Source organism: Sus scrofa, chromosome 13 (genome assembly GCF_000003025.6).
Source record: "Sus scrofa isolate TJ Tabasco breed Duroc chromosome 13, Sscrofa11.1, whole genome shotgun sequence".
Lineage (NCBI taxonomy): Eukaryota > Metazoa > Chordata > Mammalia > Artiodactyla > Suidae > Sus > Sus scrofa.
In genome coordinates, this window is record NC_010455.5 from 170,463,253 (window position 1) to 170,479,218 (window position 15,966).

At 32.6% G+C, this 15,966-nt stretch overlaps 1 protein-coding gene across 4 annotated transcripts in view; it reads right to left on the reverse strand.

Annotated features, from left to right (window-relative positions):
- CADM2 (cell adhesion molecule 2) overlaps positions 1-15,966 on the reverse strand; it is a 1,071,168-nt gene that overhangs the window by 781,306 nt on the left and 273,896 nt on the right. The gene's annotated exons all lie outside the window — the stretch shown is intronic.

A 15,966-nucleotide genomic window follows, 5' to 3' on the forward strand; every position in this document is an offset into this window, starting at 1 on the left:
GGTCAACTCTAGTCATAAGAAGGAGAGGAAGCCCCACCAGGAAGGCCAACAATTTACAGATTGTACCATAGATTTGCCAATTTGTGTCTAGCACAATAAAACAAATACAGAGTTAAATGATTCTCATCTGAGAAAACATTGCATATACTAATGTTTTGTGAGAAAAATATTTTTTTCTTACTTAAAATTTCAGGATGATGCACAATTCAAGAAGAAATTTACAGGGGAATGCTGACCATGCAAAACTTACATTTAAGTGAAAACCTATGGTTAGAAATGTGGATCTGAAAGATATTATGGCAGTGGTGAATGAAACCATTCAATAAAATAACTTTCTAAAGAATTTAAAAAAAAAAAGAAAAGAAAATTAGAGAGCTGAAAAATGAGGCTTGAGTGGGCCTCCATTTAGAGAGTGGAAGGGTAATAGCCCTGCTTCACTGTTCATTGACTACTTGTGTAGCCTTTTGTTTGTTATTTCAGCTTTTGAAGATTAATTTTTCTAAAGGGGATAATTAGAGTTCCTCTCTCATGAGATAGTTTGAGATAGTGGCACTTAGTGTTTATTTTGAAAATACAAGCATCATCCCTTGTCCATTCCTCTTGTCACCATCCCATTTCGGACACTTAAGTTTATCACTGACTAATAACATAATGTTTTGCTAGTTTTTTTTCTTTTACATACTCATTTCTTCTATTCTCTCTTATAAAGATTGACTTTAACATATAAATACCTTATTAAAATTGTGCTAAATGAAATTTTAGGAGTTCCCATCATGGCTCAGAGGAAACGAATCCAATTAGCATCCATGAGGATGCAGGTTTGATCCCTGGCCTGGCTCAGTGGGTTAAGGTTCCAGAGCTGCCATGTTCTGTTGTATAGGTCACAGACATGGCTAGAATGTGGCATTGCTATGGCTGTGGCATAGGCCAGTGGCTACAGCTCTGATTCAAGCCCTAGCCTGGGCACTTCCATATGCCGTGGGTGTGGCCCTAAAATGACAAAAAAAAAAAAAAAAAAAAAAGAAGAAAGAAGAAAAAAATTTCAAAAATTGAGTCACATATATATAGTCTTTGAGAATATTTCCTTAACTTGCCTTTTCAGTCTAATTGCATTGCTCTCTTACACATTCTCTAAATTTGAGTTAGACTGGCCTGTTCAAAGTACCTGGGCATAACAACTTTTCCACCTATATTCCTCTATGCGTGCTATTATTTCTGCTTAGAATATACTTTATCTATTCCTATCAATATTTGTATAAGATTTTTTTCCATAAACTGTCTTGAATTAGGATACTCTACAAGCACTTAGCATTTATGTACAAAGTATTTAACATAATTAGCTTTATAGTATTGTTATTTTTAAATGCAATTCATAGTGGGTGAGAACTATAAACTAGCAAATATGCTGGCCAAGTTAGAAAACTAGAACTGAGAGAATGTACAAGACAAGTTTCTGCTAAAACTAAGTGAGAAGTTACTAGGCATCAAAGATAGAATGTAATGTCTTGAGAGATTAAGAATTCTGAAAGAGCAGTTGAGTGACCAATTGATAGGAATATAATGGAAAGCTATTAAACTCATGGTGTGTGGTCAATCAAAAGGATTTTTTAAAAGAATCTTCCAATTTTGATTTTCAATTGTATTGAAGTACACAGTCACAGTAACAAAGACTGCTGAAGCCAGATACCAGGATTAAGGGCTATGTAAAGTCATATGGATATAAACACCTTGAACATAGTCAAGAGTAAGAATTTAAGCTTAAATTAACATCACTATCAGAGAGAGAGAGAGAGAGAGAAAGTGTGTGTGTGTGTGTGTGTGTGTGTGAACACATTCCTGTGTGTTTGCTTGTTTTTTCGTTTTTTCTTTGTAGGAGATGCTGGAACAAATGATATATATATCTTAACAGTTCATTGTATAATAGTAACATCATTTTTGTGAGATATCATTGCATAACAAGCATCTTGATTTTTTTCCCTCAAAAATAGTGATCTGCTTTGACTAACTGACAGAAATGTTAGTAGATGGGTCACTGCGTGACAAAGAAATTTTAAATTATTCGGAAATACCAATAATAGTCCTCATTTTTATATAATACCATAGCTCACACATCATGACCCTAAGGTTCTTTGTAATAAGTGTTATTTGTCAAAAAAATGAGTCTGCTTTATAGCTAAAATTCAGAAAGAAAAATAGCTTTGAAACTATGAAATCAAAGTCAATTTTATATTAATTTATTTATTTTAAAGTATAATCTTGGCTTCAATAAAGGAAATCAGAGATATTATGATCAACTAGTTCAGCATCTAAGAAATCACTTTGCAAATGCACATATTAAAAGAGAACACTTGGCAAAATATGCAATTGTAACAATTTGAGAGCAGAAGCCAGATCAGTGGGAAAATGTATGTAACCGAATGTTGAATCAAGATGTTCAAACCCATGCAAGGTTTCTGTGTATATATGGATTTTAAATTTTCATTAAAAAGATAAAAATATAATCCAAAAAGATACATAGACTATATATGTAATAATCAAAACTAAACTAAACTAAAATTAATTACACAGAAAACCAAACCTACTAAATTACTCTTCAATTTAAATATTATGTAAAATTATTTTAGAAACTGTCTTAGGAACTTATAAAGTACCCTTTGCAATTTTTAAGTGTGCAAAATATAAAAGGAAACCATCTAATGTTACCACTGGATAGCAAGTTGAATTATTTTCACCATTATTAGGAAGGGATTCAACCAGGCAGTTTTTTGTTTGTTTGTTTGTTTTGTCTTTTCTAGGGCTGCATCCTCGGCATATGGAGGTTCCCAGGCTACCAGTGTAATTGGAGCTGTTGCTTCTGGCCTACACTAGAGCCACAGCAACTCAGGATCTGAGCCGTGTCTTCGACCTACACCACAGCTCATGGAGACTCCAGATCCTTAACCCACTGAGCACCTTGCTCATGGATGGAACCCACAACCTTGTGGTTCCTAGTCAGATTTGTTAACCACTGAGCCACGATGGGAACTCCCCAACCAGGCAGTTTTTAAATGAGAATGCCTGAGTTACTCTTCTGTTTCAAAACCTATGCTAGAGTTTTAGACAAAATATATGTTTTAAATAGCCTTAATGTGTCCCCTTACTTTCTCTTCAGCCAAGTCTCTTGCCTCTTCTCCCTCAATGATCAGATTCTGTGGATAGGCTTCTTTCTTTTTCTCTGTTATTCCAAGATCCTTCCTTTCTCAAAATCTGCACACATTCTCTGGCTGGAATCTCTCTGTACTCAACCCCAACTACCAAGCACTTTTTAGTGTTGCCTCTCAAGTGCTGCCTCTTCAGGGGAGCTTGAACCAAGCTACCACCTGTATGAATTATTTTTTACAACTGCAAATTTCAGTTTGCATAATTACATATCTCATTCCTCTTTCAGATACTTCATGAAATTTTGTGAATGCAAGAAATTTTTCTATTGCATTTACTGCAGTTTCCCCAGTGGTTATTGCAGTATGTACTTATTGAATGAAAATGTTAGAATAATAGGCAAGAGGCAGAAATGCATCCTATCCTATAATACTGGCATTAGGTGGATGATCTTTGGATTACATTGTCAGTAATTAATTACTGATTAAGCCCTGGGGGGGCGGATAATAAGAATGACTCTACTGAAATACTGTGTACACGACCTGAGTCCACGTTCCAGTTCTATCATCTACAAGTTGGGTGAAATGGGAAAATAATTTAATCTCTATTGGGTTGTTTTCTTATCTTAAAATGGAGATGATTATAGTTAACGGCTGAGATAAAATGAAAGCAGTTAATAAAACTGTGCACACAAACACACACAGTGAAGTTCAAATGAAGTTAGAGCTGGTATAAAGGAAAGCTTGACTGCCTTGTTTGCAAAATCCAATCAAGAAATATGTTTACAGTTACCTTCTTTCTTTACTGGGTCCTGGCTCTTACCTGAGGGCAATTGTCTCTCTGAAGTTTTCTAATGGCAGTTTCTGCTTCCAAAAATCCTTTTATCACTGGGCCTGAAGGGGGGGCATGTGCTCCACCTTGCCACTTCCAAAGGACTCTTCCCATATCAATGTCAAGCATCTCACCCTTTAATCATATCTCCTTTTTTCTCCACTCTGATTTCTCCGGTAACTTGACTTCAACAAGTTAACTGCATATGGACTTTTAAACTAATAAACCTCCCACCTTTTCACTGTCACTCACTTCCACATGTTCTCACTGTCCCCAGGATTCACTTCAATTACATGGCTTCCATTTTAATCACTACCTTGCACGGACCTTCACTTCCTTGTCCCTTTCTCTCGTCTGTCATCCTTAACTCAGCCAAATCCTAACTACAGTCAAATCTAACTCTAAATCCATTCCACACCTGCACCCGCATGGCTAAAGAAAAGCACATATGTAAATATGCTCTTTTCAATAAATGATCATCATCCACTTCAAGTGTACTTTTAATGCTTAGAGTAAAAATACTGCACTTCCAGAATCTACCTTCTCTCATATTCTCCAAGTGAACGGTTTTTAACTTACAATTTCACATCAAAACTCCTACATCTTCTCTCCTACCTTTTACCTGATAATCCTGCTTCCAAACACCTTGGACTCTAGAATGTATTAGAAGGGAACTTCTATAAGTCACTACCATCTCAACTGCTGTACTGAATTTATGTCCACACACTTAGGTATCTTTCCTTAGTGAATAGGTCTGTGATCTAAACTTCAGGGCTGTGCCCATGGACATCTGTGTCCTGGAATCCATCCCTTCTCATGCTCAGGACATCACCACAGGTACCATGTTGCCATAGGATATCATCACTCCATCAGTCTGGAACTTTCTCTTTCCTACATTGATAATTTTTTTTATTGTATTATTCCCATAGCTTTAGACATGCTGCTGTTCCTCTTATCTAATTCTATTAAATTCACTTCAGTCTTCAAATATTGTTCTATTTCCCTGTTGTCCTTTCAGCGAAACTCTTAAAAAAGTGCTATAGTCACTACTTTAATTCTTTTCCTCCCATTTTCCCTTTAACTCACAATGTTAATGAAATTACATCGTCACACTTGTGGTCTTTACATTGCTGAATCCTGTTTCCAGTTCTCAGTGAACTGAAATTTCAATTCTATTTGACCTGTTAAGGCATCTAACCCATATGATCTCTTGCTCCCCCTGAAACACTCTACATGGCTACTACAAATCTCACTTTTTTGATTCTTTTGCTGCCTTATCAGTGGTTCCTTCTCATTCTCCTTTGAAGCTTCATTCTTAACTTTCTCCCCTATAAACATCAGCATATCCCAGAGCACACATTTTGAACATAACCTCCTCTGATGTACATTCCTCCCTTGATGATATCATCCAATATCAGGGCTTTAATTACCATTTATATGATAATGACTCATAAGTTTTATCACCCATGTGGGCCTCTTCTCAGCTCACATATCCAAGATTTTTTCAACATTTCCCGGGGTTCCCTGGTGGCCAAGTGGTGAAGGATTTAGCTTTGCCACTGCTGTGGCTGGGGTTCAGTCCCTAACCTGGGAACTTCTGCATGCCACAAGTATGGCCAAAAAACAAACAAAACAAAATAAAAAAAGTTTCCACTTAAATGTATACTAGTTATGTCAACTTAAGGCTGAAAACCAAAATTCTAATCTTCTTCACACAACTACTCTCAATTTTCTCTCTTAACAAATGGCAATTTCACACATGCAAGTGTTCAGATCAAAATCAGAGTCATCCTCAGATTTCCTATTTTTCCCCAGATTTCTATATTGAATATATCCTTTATTCAATCAATTGGAAAATCTCATTGGCAACATATTCAAAATATGTCCAGAATCCAACCACTTTCACCACCTGCACTGCGACCATGCTGACAGAAGCCACTGCCATCTTTCTTTGAGGTCATTGCAGTAGCTTCTTAATTGTGATAATGTTCATTTTTTACATTATTTGCAACACAACTGTCAGAGTGATTTTGTTAAAATCTAAGTCAGATTGTGCTCCTCTTCTACTCAAAATCCTTCAAGGTCTTCCTATCTCATTAAAAACAACTATTCAATGGTTTATGGGAAATTATCAGATTAGACTTTCATTAACTTTTACCTTATTATATTTTACTAATCTCTCCCTTGTTCATTCAGATCAAATCACACTGGCTTACATTCCATTTCCTTTAATTTGTCAAACAGAGTCTTACTGTGGCATCTCTGCCATTTGTGTTTCATTTGATTACAACCTCTTCCTCCAAGTAGCCACATGTGACTCGGTCCCTCAGCTCCTTCAGGATTTTTTTCAAAAATCACCACCTCAAGTGAGGTCATCTCTAAGCGCCAATCTTCATCCTCCTCATCTCTTTGACACTTCCTTCAGTCTCTTCCTGATTTTGTTGCTGTTATTCTCCATACCACCTACTCTGCTCCATTAAATATATTTCACTAATTTATTTTGTTTAGTATCTGAAACCTTTGTTAGGGCATAGATTTTTGCCTGGTTTGCTTATGGCCATATCTCCAGTGACTGGAAGGTAGGGGAATGCTAAGTATGTCTTGACTGAATGAATGAATAAATGTTACCTTAATCATTAAGGAACTCTTTACAACCGTTAAAGTAATATAATTCAGTAACTGCAAATATAAATGTGGGAAGTAAACCATATCTTTTAGTTGTTTTATTCCAGTGCTGAGGCACTGAAGAGATAAAACATCATTTGTATCACTACATAATAATGAATCTTAAATACATTTGAGATTCTGTATTAAATATCATCCTTTTATTCTTTTTTCATTTGAGAAAAGCAGCATTTTTATAGAAAGTTTTTTGAATAGAACTGTGTAAACAACTGCTTTTTTCTTTAACATTAACTTGACTTATTTATTTTTCTTTTCCAGCATATGAAACTGAATATGATTTAAAATGGTGTATAATAATATACTTCTTTTTCATCAAGGAACATGTAACAAAAGTTATATATGCTCTTTAACAGAAGATTATTTTATGCTGCTTGCTTTTTCATGTTATATTTTTACTACATTTAAAATTTTTACTCATAGAAGGAGTAAGATATTTTCTCTTTTCTGAAGTTGCTTGTTATAGTGGAAAGAACATCACATTTTGGCTTGGAAAGTGTCATTTCTATGCCTGACTCTGCCATTTTCTAGTCCTGTGACCTTGGATCATTCACAAGAAACTTTTTTTTTTTCCCCTCTCATTTATAAAATATGGACACATGCCCAGCTTTACTCAATGGGTGGTTATGAGGCCAGATAACTTAGAACAGCAGTCCTCAATCAAATGCTGGATTTGTTCAGTAGCATTGGGATATTCTTTGGTCTAGAGATACGACATAAATAAGAATCAATTATGGGGAGCATGATTTTTTAATTAAAATTAAATACACAAAGGGATTTTCTTTAAGTTTGCTATTTTATTAGGTATTTCCTATTTTTAATTTTTTTTCCTTTTTTCCTTTATGATTGTTTAATTTTATTTTGGGATTTTGTCTTTGGTGAAATAAAACTCTGAGAACCCTATATTAATCCTCTGATTTGATTTATTTACTTTTAATTTAAAAGATATCATGAAACTCCAAAATCTAAGAATGACTAAGTTAAAGTAGTGCTATTCAAATTTTGACAGCTGGGCCTTTTATTGTTCAAAATCTCCACGGAGAAAATTTTTATTTATTTATATTCTTCTTGCATACTCTAAACAACACAGTGTGAATTCTTTTTGTTGCTCAAAACAGTTGTGAGCCTGGTCAATTTATCTAACGAGTTAGAGGGAGAGGCAGAAGAGATGGTTATTAGTATGCTTCTACCATTACATAACATTGTGGCCCAGAGTAACTAACACTTTCCATGCCTCTAATTCTGTTTCTATAAAATGAATAAAGTAGAATAGGGGATTTTAGAGATTCCTTTCTGTTAAGATTTACAACTAAATCATACAATATCACTTTCTATCTTGACACTTCATAATTCCAACAAATTTTTGAGTCATATTTCTGCTCCCTAAAAGACAGCATGGCATTTTGTTAATAAATCCTTTCTTAAAATCTTATTATGGCATTTTTTAGCATAGCAAATCTTACATTGCTCTCTGGAAATAAATGATTTAAATAAATAAAAGCAAACATGAGATTATAACAAAATACAACAAAACAAAGAACAAACTTATGCATTGATCTACTACACAGAAATAGTCAAGTAAGGGGATGAAGTCACTCTGAACTATTTTCCATTCAGCAGGCTATTTTTCTCAAGACCAACTTCTAATCATTCATCTCTTCAGATGACATTGACTTTTAACCAGACACTGTGAGGGTCTAAAGCTTCATACGGTGTTCCAATCAGAGTGACTGTAACAAAATACATGAAAGAATAACAGCAATTAACCTTCCACAGTTTAAAGTAAAAAATTAAAAACAAACTAGAAAGTTTGAATCCATAGGTCAGACATGGCATTGATCATTTTCATTAATTTGTCCACGTTCGTAATCACTGTAGAAACTTACACTTAAGTATTTTCATGAAATTCGTATTTGTGTAGGAACATTTAGAGTCAGTGTTTGGAGTTCCCACTGTGGCACAGTGGGATAAGAATTTGACTGCAGTGGCTTGGGTCACTGTGGAGGCACAGGTTTAATCCCTGGCCTGGTGTAGTGGGTTAAAGAATCTGGTGCAATTGCAACTGCAGCATAGGTTGTAGCTCTGGCTCAGATTCAGTTTCTTGGAACAGGAATTTCCATATGCCCAGAGTGTGGCCATTAAAAAAAAGTTAAAGAACAGTGCTTAAATACAACATTTTATTTCTCTTCTGCTGTAACGGTGTTTATAGATATGTGTGGAATGAGTTACAAACAGAAGAATACAGTGAATTTTATGTTCTAGACAAACATGGGAACCCAGTACTTGAGGTTTTTTTCCTGTTTGCTGGGTAACATGACAACTGGTAGAAAAACAGAAATCCCTAACCTTTTTATCACCACTCCATGGCTAGCTTCATAGATTTGAAATGTTGATGCCAAAGACTAAACAGAACATATGGCGAGACAGTGTGATCACACACGTTAGCCATAAATTTTAAAGGTCATCTAAACAAAATAAAACCTGTTTTCTAAAGAGAATATTTTAGACATGGTGGCTGTGACCATGTACAAAATATTATCTATCTGAATCCCAAATACAAAATATACAGAATATATCAAACACACTGCACCAACACATGGTATACAAACAAACACACGCAGGGCTTAATTTCCTTCTCAGGTGGATATGGGGATAAACTATACCTTAGAAATTTTAAATGAAGTCAAGATTTTCCTTGGTTCTTAATGTAACTCTAAATATTCTGGAAATTATCTGAAAATAGCCATTGTATAAGGTATGATAAATGTATAAAGAAATGATGAATTTCATTACTGAATGTGTCAACAGGATTGAATACCTGATAAAATATTTCATCTCAGGCCAATAAATCTAGTGAGTTATCAAGGAGTAAAATTTTTTGTGGTAATTGTAAGAAGCAAATAAAATTCTAAAATATATTAGGCATAATAGATTAATCCAACCCCTATGGTGCTTGAAAAAACATATTATTTTTTATTGAAAAAATACATTATTGATAAAGAAGAATTGTGCCTCATTTCTCCCTAGAAAACAAATCTCCCATGAAAAATTATTCTTCTGGCTGAAAATGAAACTACTGGTCACAACATGACAGGAAAGACAACTTGGCATACATATATTTTTGTATGACTGAAACATTTCAAAAATTAAAAACAAAGATAAAACTCAAAAGACAGAAATATAAACAGAAGAAGTGACAGAAAGAAGAAATTAAAAATATTCATTTTATACTTGAAACAGATGGTTTGCAATGATTTGGCCTCAAAAGAGAAAAAAAGTGAAATTAAGGGCCATATGTCTTTTTTTTTTTTTTTTTTTTGGTCTTTTTGTCACATGGAACATTGTGATCCCAGGAGGAAAATCCCAGAGTACTAGTGGAATGTTATCTGACTCCATGGACAAGAGATAGGGAAATGTTTGATCAGCTTTTCAAAATAAGACTCACGCTATATAAAATTAACCAAAACATCCTAGGGGTGGGAAGCTAGAATTTACATACCATTTTTGAAACACACTTTTTCCTCAGATAGTAGACCTAATACTTTTATTGTGATTTTTTTTCAACAATTGAGAGCAAAATTTAATAATTTACTTAATATTTTGGTATAATATTCCACACTTTTTTACAACTAAAGTAGCTTTTAATTTTATTTATTTCAAGTAAAAAAAAAGCAAATGGCTAAATCTTCAAGAGAATATTTTATTTAAAAGTGACAGTATAAATGATTATAGATAATTTTGTAGAAGTCAGTATTCTATCAGATCATCTTGTGAGTAGGTTTTAGATATAAGTATTCAAATTATTACTAAATATTTTTAAAATTTCCTGAGCATTTGTATATTTTATTCATTTGCATGACAATATTTGTGGATATTTTTTTAATTGATAATTCCTACTCAAAGCAACTTATTTAAAGCTGAGTATCTTCACTAGATTTTTTGTTTTATAAATGCTAAAACGGATGGCATAAAATGATTAATTTACTGGTATGGGGAATGGTTTCTTATAAATTATTGATTAACAATATCATTATGGAGTAGTTGAATAAAAATTAACATAATCAAAATTTAGAGAATTATACACTAGTAAAATATTTTACTTCATCTGTTTATATCTCACTTGAATACTTGAAAGGAATTTTACCCTGCATTTTGGGGGTTTTTTGGTTGCAAACTGTTATATTTGGAATGGATGGGCAATGGGATCCTACTGTACAGTACAGGGAAATGTGTGTGATTTGGTCACTTTGTTGTACGACAGAACTTGATGAAACATTGTAAATCAACTATACTTATAATAATAATAATAATAATAATAAAACATAGTTTTATTGTTTTTCCTTAATTTTAATTACTTTTATTATGCCCAGAAATTCATCATGGCAGAGAAATCAACAGGCTTGGAGTTATAGAATTTGAATGTATAAGCCTAGTAGGTTTCTTTCTTAATTAATAAAGATAGGATTCAATTGGTTTTTATATTTTTATGAATATCAAATGTGAGTATATATGTAAATCTGTATTGTTTTAATTGTTTCATATGTTTGTGGTGGTGTTTATTTAGATGGAATGCTCACATTTTATATATTTATGGAAACTTCTATTAAAGGAATTTACAAAATTGAAGTTGACTGTCAAAATTGTCAGCTTGTAAAGCATCTATTTCCCCCTTGATTAGTAGAAATTAACTTACTAAATTTTTTTCTATTTCAATGTTTCATTTTTGAAGGAAGGCTTAACACTGTGTTCAGTTTGGCTTAATGAATACTACAAATGTGCCAAATAAGATAAATCCTATTGAAAATCATTTGAATCAAAAGTAGTTTCAAATTAAATTAAAATTATTTGTATTAATAAGAGTGAAGCAAGTGTATCAAGTTACCCCAATCTGCCACAGGTTTTTTCACCCCTCTAACTGCCAAACTGTTCCTTGTCCTTTCTCCTTTACCTAGTACTAATGCTTACCAATTCATTCTCAGATGCCAGCTTAATCATCACTTCCCCAGGGAACTGTTCCTTGATATTTAAGACAAAGTCAGATCTTCCTATTACAGATTTTAGTAAGATTCACTGATAACTTCTGTAAGTTCATATTTAGGAGTTAAGATTATTTAAAACCTATTTCCCATACTTATTATAAGTTTCAGTGTATCCATGGAATTTACATAATACTGTAGGAGTTTTACCACTATCTTTTGAATAAATGAATTCACTAATGAATGGAGTGCATTATTAATGAGAATTAGGCCAATATTTTGCAATAAATGTCCTGTAAATGGAGTGTTACATTTAAAAATTTCATAAAAATAAAAATGTAAAAAAGAATTAGGGTATTTAAATGATGAGATAAATATATTCTGCCTATTAAAAAAGATTTAAATCACTGATACTACATATCTAAAAATTTCAAATTGGTTATATAGATGGAAAATAAACTCTATGCCTTATCAGTGTTTGTCTATGTCTAACAATGTGCTCCTCAGCTTATACCATACATATTATTAGTTCATTCAATTAACTTTTTAAAGGTCTTACATGCCAGACACTTCTCTAGGCACTAGGGAGATGGTAAAATTCCCTGCCATTATGAAACTTATTTTCTACTTGGCAGGGGGCATATAATAAATAAAAATAGTATATGTTGTATGATTAATGATATATGGAGAAAGAGAAATAAATGAATCTGGCAATTTTAAAACATGGTGGACCAGAAGCCTTCTGAAGGTGGGTGACATTCGAGTAATAATATGAGGAAGTAAAACATGGAGAGATCAGAGGGTGAATTTTAAGGTAAAGAGTAAAAATTTTAAAAAAATAAGTTAAGCAAGAATGTGCCTCATATATTTGTAAAACAGCAACGAGAGAGAGAAATAGAGAATAGAGAAATTCTTAATTCTAATTTTAACAGACTTACCCACAAAAAGCTGCCTTATTTTACCCAACATTTCTTAAGTGAGTTGTAATGAAAAATAAGCAGTTAAGAATACTACTATGTAGAAAAATTTGCTTTTGTCAAAAATTTCTTTATTAATTGCTAAATTTTCAACTTTAACCCAGATTGAGATTAAACAAAGGATACACTTGTGATTTATTAAAACAATTTTGAAAAGATAACTGCTTACATCTTCCTTAAAACTTGTTATCCTCCTTTGGTCTTTTTCTATGTTATAATGTTAAATCCCCATGCACACTACTTGATGAAGAGAAATTCTCTAACACATTGGAAGATTTAATACATAATTAAAGCACTCTGTTGATTACTGATGAAGAGCTGCTAGTTAGATTTTTAAATAGATGTTTTTATGCTTTAAGTTGACTAGCAATGTCAAGTCATTGATCCAATGTTGGTTTTCCCCTCTATTTCCCCTTCAAAAATAATCTAGCACTTCTACAATATTAAAGCAATAAAATTGCTGATTACCCAAAGGAATGCCATGAAAATAGATCATTAAACACAGTTCAATATGAAATGCCCAGTATCTGTTCCTATATTTCTACCTTAATAAAATGATATCTGGTATTTTTAAGACATGTGCAGAGGCAGTTAAAACTTTACAGTTTTGACTTTGCTTAGCTAGATCCTTTATATAAAATATACTTAATTTTATTCTTTTCTTTAGCTGGTATGGAAGAATAATTAAAAAACTCTAATCTAGAATTACCCTGGTATTGTTTTTAATTAATATTAGTACTCTATGGTTAAAATATGAGGACTAATTATTAAAAACAAACCTATTTCCCTGTCAGACTGCTCTCATGGTCTGAGCCTATTTATTATCTCTACTATAAATCATGTATTTAGTTGTAAGTGGCTCAGAATATTTTAAGTAGTCATAACCCCATTTTTCTTCTTTGTATCAAATTTAAATTCAGTTACTTTTATTTACAATTTGAAACAATTCTAGGTTAGAGAAATGTCTCCAAGTTTGAAGATCTCAATTTTAAGATTACAAAAGCACAATGGGAAATAGCAAAAATTGTTATTTATGGCATATTTATCCACAAATTCCATTCCCTCTTGTTAGAAGACCATATCAAAACTTCCAGACAAGTGGTACAACACAGCCTGATAAAAAATCGAGCCATTTATGAATTCAGAAAGTCAGCTTACTATTTTCCATTATGAGACTATTTTCTTTCAAACCTTAGGGCATAGAAAACGAGTTACTGTTTGAAAAGTTGACAATTTTGGCTCCATTAAGGTAGAAATAACTACCTTCAAACATGTGGATAAATAATAAAGTCTCTTCAGACCCAATACTAGAAGGTAGAGAAAGGAAGTTGGCAAAACATATATTTATTATATGATACAAAGAGAGTGGTTTGGCAAAACTGAAAGCTATGAATAGAAATTAGTCTTCACATTTAAAGTTTCAAAATACTCTACATAATGTTCTGTAATTTGGAATCTTCTTCTCAGGCATTATAGTTTGAAATAGTGCCTTAAGGAAAAACATCTGCAAATGTTATTCATAAGGAAAATTATTCCTGGATAGTCCATTTATAACTAGAGAGGTGTAAATGACTCAGATAAGTTAAAATGAATAAAAGCAGTATTTTATGTAATATTTTTAAATAATGTAATATCTTAAAATTTGTCTTTGTAAGCATAATATGACATATTTAAGATAATATGGATTCTGATTCTCTTCGCTATAACCTAAATATATTTATTTTTTTAAATAGGAGCCAAGCAATATCTACTAGTGAGTACTTACCATGTTCTGAATGTTTTTCTAAGGTCTTTACATATGTTGCTTTATCTAGTTCTTACAGATTATGAAACTTGTGGCTCAGTGAGTTTAAACAACTTGCCAGGAAAATACCTGATTAAATCAAGTTGCATCCCAAATGTTGGAAACATCCTCTATTGGGTTAGGAGAGCTAATTATTAAAATTTCAGGAATTTGGCTGGGATGTTGTCAAAAACAAGCAGTATTAAAAATTAAATTAAAAGTAATTTAAGTTATATTTTAAAGCTGATATATATTTAAAACTCACCACTTCCTAATTATAAATTTTAGCAGTATCTATATTATTAACTATTGTATGACAGATACAAAACACTATAGTTGGTATGTTATTGCATATATTTTTGCAACACATCATTCAGAGGCAATAGCTTGCAATCTGAAATCCTGATAGTATTTACAAGCACAGATATTGGCACTTTTTATAAATCAGGGCCTTACATACATTTTGTTATTTGTCTAAACTCTATACTTAAGAATATTTTAAAGAGTTAATATTTCAGATCAAATGTTAAAAGTCTCCATAGCTATTACACAGTGAATAGCATAAGATAGATAGATAGACAAACAGACAGACAGATAGACAGACAGACAAACAGACAGACAGATACTTCTAGAGAGATCTCTATTTTTTTTTCTTTTTAGGGCCACATCTGCAGCATATGGAGGTTCCCAGACTAGGGGTCTAATTTGAGCTACAGCTGCTGGCCTACTCCACAGCCATAGTAATGCCAAATCTGAGGTGGGTCTATGACCTACAACACAGCTCACAGCAACACCTAGATCCTTAACCCACTGAGGAAGGCTAGGGATCAGACCTGCCTCTTCATGGATGCTAGTCAGGTTCATTTCTGCTAAGTCACGGTAGGAATGCCGAGAGATATTTCTTTAGATAGATATATGGATATCTTTATCTATCTATATAAGTATATTAGCTACATACATATGCACATATATGATATACATACATATATACATATATGTGTATATATATGTATTATCATATGCATGGATCATAGTACCCCACATTTAACATATAAAGTTACATAAAGATGGCTAAAATAGTAATAACCTTTTGAAATTATACATTATAAAATACATTATCTTTTTAAAAGTGATTTAATGCACATACATGTTTTTAAATTTTATATTCATTTTGTGAAAATGTCCACGTAGGGTTTATTTTTTCCATTTGAACAGATGTGTCAACTCTTGGAGAAAAAAATGGGAGGTATATTTGTGTACTGAAAAATTCCCTGGACATCAGGATGTTTTTTTCCCAGTTCTTCATGTGTAAACGATGATTTTTGATAAGTTGTTTAACTGTCTGAGTTTCAATTTCCATACTATTGAAGGAGAATAATATTGCCTAATTCACAGGGGTTTTGAGAAGACAAATTTAGAGCCTTTACATGAAAACACTTGTGGCACTATTTAAGTAAAATATATAATTAAACTAAGCTTTATCATGGATTTTCCAAGAAATACAATAAATTCAGCTTCATTGAATAAACCAACTTTAATATCACTGAATAAAGAATCCATATCAATATAGTTTGATCAG